This window comes from Monodelphis domestica, chromosome 3, assembly GCF_027887165.1.
Source record: "Monodelphis domestica isolate mMonDom1 chromosome 3, mMonDom1.pri, whole genome shotgun sequence".
In the NCBI taxonomy this organism is placed as follows: Eukaryota; Metazoa; Chordata; class Mammalia; order Didelphimorphia; family Didelphidae; genus Monodelphis; species Monodelphis domestica.
The window spans coordinates 352,270,649-352,279,529 of record NC_077229.1 but is presented as its reverse complement, the minus strand read 5'-3'; the positions used below and the strand labels follow the sequence as shown (position 1 = coordinate 352,279,529).

Here is an 8,881-nt window from a genome sequence, read left to right as displayed (position 1 = left end):
TTTTTCTTAAAAATGTACAACCTAGTACAGAAATTTATATATGTGTATACACTCTCTCATTCACATATATACACAAACACACTAACCAGAGGATCAAATCTCCCTTTCTATAGATATTTTTTTCTCAGTGACAAAGGACTAAGATGACATTAGCATTTTTGACTAAACTAAACTACCAGTCTGGTAACTTGTAGTGAATTTGGCCTTAACTAAATTCTATGATTTTATTTTGGTGACATACATTTTAGGCAGAATCTACCATTTTTATTCACTAATTTTGGTTTTATCCTACTTAAATTTTAACTTGATATGCTTGGTTTAATATACTTACCATTGAAAACTCTTGAATCTAGACTGAGTTATCTAATTTTCCCATATTTATATCATTCCAAAATTTCATAAGCAGGTCATAAAAGCCTTTAGTCAAGTTATTATTAAAAATTTGAAGAAGAAAGCACAAGGCAAAACATCCCACTAGATACCAAGTTATAAGCTTAATAGGCCCATAAATGGCAGCTTTGGGAGTCTATTAATGTAAACAAGTCTAGATCTACATGAGAATACTATTGTATAGCCTATATCTCCTCATTCTGTATAATAATTTATTAACAACAAAATAATAATTTTAGCTAGCATTTATACAGTACATTAAGATTTCCAAAATACTTGCAAATAATATTCCATTTAGTAACGCAACCCTAAGGAAAATAAATAGATTTTATTATCATTTCCCTTTTAAAGAGGAAGATACAGAAATAGAAGTTAAACAACTTACCCATGGTTATGAAACTATAAATTATCTGTAGTTGGATTTAATCAAAGTCTTTCTGACTAAACGATAACATGATAAACTGTACTTAGTGATTTGCTAAAATATAGGTTATGTCTATATCATTCTTTTGATTAATCAATTAATTTTTTATGAAAAAAAAAGGCTAGTATGACCTGTTAGGAAAAAAGAAATCAAGGGATTAGAAATAAGCAATTTCTAAACCTAACTAGCCTCACAAACTCTCCCTTTAATAATTTGTCTCTACTTTTTAGAACATTTTATTAGGATTAATTAAGCCATAAGGCTAATGACCATTTGGAGTAATTGGGATCTTAGCAGCTAAGAACAGAGTAAAGAATAGTGTGTAAGTTTTCTTTAAGACCAGACAGAATCATGGGAAGGGTGCCTATTGGAATTCTGGGTAGCCAAAGTCAGTTGGGGTTTTTTCCCAACTGCCAATGGACTCTTGGAGATTATTCCCTAGAAGGAGGCTTGTGTTCCTTTCCCCTGGAATACTGAAAAAATCCCAGTGGCAGGTGAAGGAGGAAAACAGGTTAGAGTTTCTGGAATAAGTTTGTGGGGGAAGTCAACAGAAAAGAGAAAGAGAGACTGTTTTCCCTCTAGGTGGCTGCTGAGAATGCCAAGTCATTTTGGGTCCTGCTTTGGCCTAAAGCCTAGTTAGGCCTGGAAGGGCTTGGCTGTGGCCAGAGAGAGTGAATAACTGAATTGATTTAAAACTGAAAGAGATCTAAGGAGACAGTAAACTTACTTACATAACTGAGAGGATTAGTAATTAGCATAGCTTATTTAGTAAGACTCCAGATTTTTAGTGATAGTTTTAAGGAGGTTTGAATTCTGTCAAGCAGGAAGCAAGCCTTTGCAGGCTAGTGGAGTGGGAAAAAACTTAGACCCATTTAAGACTAGGCAATCAATACTAATCTTACCTTTTTGACAGTGGGACAGCTTCATCTTCCATTAATGTGTCCTTAATACTATAGCTTTTTAAAAACTGTTACATTGTGACTTATAATCAATGTTGTGTATTGGTTCACAGGTAGGAGAACAGTAAGGGCTAGGGTTAAGTAACTTGCTTAGGGTCACAAAGCTAAGAAATATCTGAGGACAAATTTCAATCTATAACTTCCCATCTCTAGGTCTGGCTCAATCCACTGGGATACCTAGCTAAACCCAATACTATACTTGTTTAAAGAATGTGCCTAAAAACAGGAAAGTTTTATCTAGGAGAAAGATGAAATGTCACATGTAAATGAAATATATACTTTTATGGGTATCTTAAAGGAAGAACTCTTGAGTTACAATTTATTTACAAACAATTATGACTCCTTAGCAATATCGCTATTGATCTCCCTAAGTGTTATTCCTTGTCAAAACCAGAAACTAAATTCCATGATTTTAATGGTGAGAGGTGAACTTTTGGAGGAATAGAAAGGAATGAGATCAATAATAAAACACTTATCAAATATTTATTCCATAATATGCATTATGGAAAATCCTAGGAAAACAAAAACAAACAAAAAAGTTCCCTGCAATTTACATATAAAAATAATTATAATTTATTTAAGGAATGAAGGGTGAGACAGAAGTACCAGAAATTATAGAGATTAAGAAAGGTTTCTTGGAAGCAGTGTCCATTCATGAGCTAAACTTTGAAGGAATCCAGGAAATCCAAGAAGTTTTGAAAATACTGTTAGACACTGAGCTATGTGCTAATGAAACAAAGAAATACAAATTCTGTCCCTGCCTGCTAGCAATTTACATTCTAATGAGGAAGATAATATGAATATAGTATTTCTTTGTTATATATATATATATCTTTATATATATGTATATATAAGCAACGTGAAGGAAGTGATGACAGTATTGACTTCACTGTGGAGATCTGCTTGTACTTCATCTTTTAGCTACTCACTATCATTTTGGGAAGTTCTCGAATACGTGGAAAAGAGTATAGCTGATTTTTAAGGTTTTCTTCATCATTTTGTCTTTCTGGGGTCCTAATCTATTTGGTGGATTTTATATAGAACAATTTAACTTCAGCCCCTTTCATTTTTCCCCACCTTAGACTCTTCAACTGCATATTAATTAATCTCTATTTCTCAGTTTTCTCCCTTCCCTAATCTATTCTCCCCACAACTTCTGAAGTGATATTCTAGACCCATAAAATTGACTATTTAATGCCCTGTACAAAAGGATTATTATTATTATCACCACAAACCTCTTCAAACAAGATCCTTCAGAGAACCTAGCAGTTAAAAGTTGAAGGCAACCATAGTGGGGGGGAGGGGGTGTCAGAGTGCTGAGGGGGGAAAGACAAAGCCATTCTCCTTTCTCTCCCGTGGCTTATCAACATCACCTCCTCATTCTGTCCCTGCCTTAGAGGGAGAAGACTCCATTCCCTTTTCACCTTTTCTTCCTTTGTCATAAATCTCTTCCCTTTTACCCCCTATATTATATAGTGTACCTTTATTTACTTTAGGATAAAAATAAAATAGCTTGTATAGAGATTGACAAATTTTTTTCAATATGATCCCAGCCTACCTTTCCAGATATTGCACCTTGTTATACTTAATTTTTATTAAATTTCTACTTAATATTGTGCAATTTATTAATCTCCATTTCCTTTCCCTCCCATCCTCTCAATAATATTTCCCTGCCAAGATCAAGCTTTAGATTACTCCCACTATTCATAGCCTTTGCTCCTATTTGTAAGATGCTGAATGAAAATGGAGAAAATAATATAAGTACTAATTAGGGCCAGTAAAAATTTATGTTACAAACCTCAGCTGGGCTCCCATTGCAGCAAAGTGATATGTTTATACCAGCCTAATTAATCTATTATTGAATTCAGTATAATAGATTTTTCAGATCTTTTCAACCCATTTCAAGTATGTAGTCTGTTAATACTTTACTCCTATCCATGCCCTTTATCAAAGAGAGACTGTCCTCCTTACTGTTGCTCTTTGAAAACATTCAATCTCCTAACTCCTTTCATTTTTCAGTCATCCTCCTCCATGCCTGGAATGCACTTCCTTCTTATCCCTACATATTAATATTTTTTCCTTCCTTTCAATTAAGTCCAAACTTGAACAAAAAACAAAAAACATTTTCCTAATTCACTTTAAAGTTAGCATCTTCCCTCTAAGGTTTTGCCCAATTTATCCTGCAAATATCTTGCATGTAAATAATCATGTAATTGTTGTCTCCCTAATTAAGTTGTGAGGTGCTTGAGAGTAGGGACTGATTTTGGATTTTTTGTATTTCCTGTGCTTAGGAGAGTGCCTGGCACAGAATAACTTTAATAATGATTAAATAAGTAAATACAGGGGGCAATTGGGAACTGAGTTGATTGAGAGCCAGGCCTAGAGACAGGAGATCCTAGGTTCAAATCTGGCCTCAGATACTTCCTAGCTATGTGACTCAACCCTTAAAACTCTTCTGCCATGGAACCAATATATGGTATTGATTCTAAGGTATAAGGTAAGAGTTTAAAAAATATAGATAAATAAAATAATCATATACTAAAATCATTTAGGATAATATATCATATAAATACATAGTATAAAAATAAATATAAGTAATATAAATTATTTAATAATAACAATAATAAAAGATTAAAGTCAATTAAGTGACTAATTCACTTCACTGGAAACTCAACAGTTTCCTACGTTTTATTCATACTTATATGTATCTCACATTTTTATGTATCTTTTCACACACTTACCTGATTACATGGAGCACAGCAACTCCTTACCTCTACTGAAAATCTTCAAGTTCAGCTTAAGTGTCAAGACATGAGCCCTTTCCTGTCAATGCCTCTTTTCTCTCCTTCACTTTATATTTCTTCCATACACAATATATATTTGCTTACATGCATGCATATCTTTTTCCCCTTAAAGAATGAACTGCTTAAGGATAGCGTTGATTTTGTGTTTAGAGTCCAAGTATCCAACAGTGTCTGGCATATATTATCTAATATGACTTGTTAAATTGCATCTGGGAAGGATAGAACAAAGGTGGAAAGGGAGAATGCTACTTATCATCTAGGGCAATAGGTAAGGTATCCTGTAAGAGGCTGTTGCTACGCTATGCTTTGAAATAATTTTAGGAATCTCTGAGGTTTAAATGAGATAACAAATTCTAAATATGGTCAGTGACAAGTGGTAAGATATGGAGGAAAAAGAGGGATTATACTATAGAGAATAGATTGTAGACTAATTTAACTGGAATAGAGAATGCTTATGTCTTATATTTATGAGTGGAATCCTACTTTCATATACTACCTAAAGTCAAAATTTCTTTAAATTATTAAATAATTAATTTGTGGAGTGAAAAATGGACTTCAATGTTAATTTATGTGACAGTCTTTTGTGAAGAAAGCATAATTGTTCTCTATTTCTCTAGCCAGATAATGAATGAGGAACTTTTCCTTGATATAAAAATCATTCTTATCCATTGACACCATGAATATGATAATAGGTCTTTAAATAAATTGATAAAAAAAAAATTAACTGGAGGAACTTCCAGGCTAAGATGACTGGAAAGTAGTAGCAAGGGGCTCTGTCTCCTCACTACCAAAAGATATGAAAAGACTCAAAAAGATAAAAAGCAGAATCAGATGTTCAAAAGGGCTCCATTGTAGGTTACTAACTCAAAGGAAGGCAGGGTGTGGGCATTTCCACACTATAAGGGGATAAAACCACTGGTACCAAAGCCTGAAGTAATCAAACCTCCCCCATTACAACTACCACACCAGAGTCAGAGTGAGCATGTCAGAGTCAGAGCAAGCATAGGCAATCCCTAAGTTAGGGGGGAGGCAGGCTGGCTTAGGACACCACAGAATTACCCCTGAGAGCAGCAAGACAAGACACCAGGAGACTGAAAAATGCAGAGATTGGGCTCAGAGACAGGGCAGAGAGGGGCTGTCCACAGCAGACACTGCAGAGACTAGAAAAATGGCCTCAGGGCAAAACTGTGCTGAAGCTCCATACACAGAGAGCTGCCTATCCTCCTCATTTAGACTTCTGGTTGATAAGGGAAGAGAAAACTAACATAGCAATGGCCAGTAACACCAAAGAAATACAATCTATAACTACCCCTCCAAAAAAAAAGAAAAAAGAAAAGAAAAAACCTTTGACTGGACAATTTCTACTTAGAGAAATAATAAACTACAGAGGAGACAGTAGAGGATGACAAACTAGCAAACACATTCAAACTTTCCAAAAGAAATATGGAAACTGGTCACAAGCTTTCCAAGAAATCTGGCTGGAATTTGAGAACCAAGTTAAAAAGATAGGAGAAACTTGGCCAAAAAAGTGAGAAATAGATCAAAAAGAAAATAACAGTTTAAAAGACAGAATCTCCCACTTGGGAATATAAGTTCAGAAATCAAATGAAATGATAAGCAAACTGAAGATAAGAAATGACCTGATGGAAGCCATTAAAGAAGGATAGACCAAACCAAAAAGGAAAATCAAACGATTATAGCAGAAAACCAATTTTAAATACTAGAATTGGGCAAGTAGAACCTAATGATCTCATAAGACAACAAGAATTTAAAAAGCAAAGTTAAAAGACTGACAAAATAGAAGGAAACATGAAATATCTCACTGAGAAAATGAATTATTTGGAAAACAAATTTAGAAGAGACAACTTGAGAATCATAGATCTATCTGAAAACCCAGAAATAAACAGAAACCTGAACATCATACTACAAGAAATTATCTAAGAAAACCAAGCTGATGTTCTTGAACAAGAGGGCAAAATAGACATTGAAAGATCCCATAAATCACCCTCTGCACTAAATCCTCAAAAGACAAAACCCCATGAATGTAATTGCCAAATTCAAGAGTTTCCAAGCTAAGGAAAAAATATTGCAAGAAGACAGAGACAATTCAGATATCAATGAACACCAATCAGGATTACATAGGACCTGGCAGGCTCCACATTAAAGGACTACAAGCTTTGAAATATGATATTCAGAAAGGCAAGAGAATTGAGTCAACAACCAAAGATCATCTGCCTATCAAAACTGACTATAAACTTCCAGGGGAAGTATGGACATTTAACAAAATAGGAGACTTCAAAGTATTTGTAAAGAAAATACCCAAACTAAACAGAAAAGTTGATGTCCAAATAAAAAAACTCAAGAGTAACCTGAAAAGGTAAAGGAGAAAGACAGGAAAAAAATTGTAAGGGCTTCAGTAGGGTCAAATTTTAAATCATCTGATAAAAACCAAATTGGAAATCCTAATAATTAAAATTAAAAGAGAAATTAATAAAATTGAAAGTGAAAAAAAATATTGAATTAATAAATAAGACTGGCAACTGGTACATTGAAAAAAAAAACAAATAAAATATATAAAGTTCTGGTTAATCCAATTAAAAAAGGAAAGAAGAAAACCAAATTAAGAGTATCAAAGATGATAAAGGAGCTCTCACCTCTAATGCAGAGGAAATTAAGACAATCATTTTAAAAACTATTTTGTCCAATTATATGGCAATAAATACAAACATCCAGGTGATATGGATGAACATTTACAAAAATATAAATTGTCTAGATTAACAGAAGAAGAAATAGAATGCTTAAATAATCCAATATCAGAAAAAGAAATTGAACAAGCCATCAAAGAACTACCTAAGAAAAAATGCCCAGGGCCTGATGAATTCACAAGTAAATTCTTATGAAAAATATCAAACATTCAAAGAACAATTAACCCCAATACTTTATAAATTATTTGACATAATAAGCAAGGAAAGAGTTCTACCAAATTCCTTTTATAACGCAAATATGGTATTGATTCCAAAGCCAAGCAGATCAAAAACAAAGAAGGAAAACTATAGACCAATATCCTTAATGAACATATAGACAAAAATCTTAAATAGAATACTAGCAAAAAGACTACAGCAAGTGATCGCAAGGGTATTCATTATGATCAGTTGGGATTTATACCAGGAATGTAAGGGTGGTTCAGTATTAGGAAAACCATCTACATAATTGACCATATCAACAAGCAAACCAACAAAAATCACATGATTATCTCAATAGATGCAGAAAAAGCCTTTGACAAAATACTACACTCATTCCTATTGAAAACACTAGAAAGCATAGGAATAGAAGAGCCTTTCCTAAAAATAATAAACAGTATATATCTCAAACCATCAGCAAACATCATCTGCAATGGGCATATACTAGAAGCACTCCCAATAAGATCAGGAGTGAAAAAAGGATGCTTATTATCACCTCTATTATTTAACATTGTACTAGAAATATTAGCAGTAGCAATTAGAGAAGAAAAAGAAATTGAAGGTATTAAAACAGGCAAGGAGGATACCAAGCTATCTCTCTCTGCAAATGATATGATGGTCTACTTAAAAAAATGCTAGAGAATCAACTAAAAAACTAGTGGAAATAATCAACAACTTTATCAAAGTTGCAGGATACAAAATAAACCCATATAAGTCATCAGCATTTATATATATTTCCAACACATCTCAGCAGCAAGAATGAGAAAGAGAAATTCCATTTAAAATTACACTAGGCAATATAAAATACTTAGGAATCTATTTACCAATTCAAACACAGGAATTAAATGAGCACAACTACAAAACATTTTCCACACAATTAGAAAAAGATCTAAATAATTGGAAAAATATTAATTGCTCATGAGTAGGATGGGCTAACATAATAAAAATGATAATCCTACCCAAATTAATTTATTTATTTAGTGCCATATCTATTAAACTGCCAAGAAACTTTTTTTTTACTGAATTAGAAAAAATATATAATAAAGTTCATTTGGAAGAACAAAAGATCAAGAATATCAAGGGAAATAATGAAAAAAATGTGAAAGAAGGTGGCCTAGCAGTACCAGAAATCAAACTATACTATAAAGCAGTGGTCATCAAAACAATATGGTACTGGCTAAGAGACAAAAGAAAGGATCAGTGGATTAGACTTGGGGTATGTGACCTCAGCAAGACAGTCCATGATAAACTCAAAGATCCCAATTTTGGGACAAAAATCCAGTATTTGACAAAAGCTTCTGGGAAAATTGGAAAACAGTATGGGAGAGACTAGGTTTAGATAAA

General features: G+C 33.3%; 1 long non-coding RNA gene across 1 annotated transcript in view; it reads left to right on the top strand.

The window, feature by feature from the left end:
* The first annotated feature begins 319 nt into the window (after positions 1-319).
* Positions 320-8,881, top strand: part of LOC103105468 (uncharacterized) — a 55,898-nt gene continuing 47,336 nt past the window's right edge. The window contains exon 1 of the long non-coding RNA XR_464187.3: positions 320-1,325. This is a non-coding gene — a long non-coding RNA (uncharacterized LOC103105468). The remainder of the gene's footprint in view (positions 1,326-8,881) is intronic.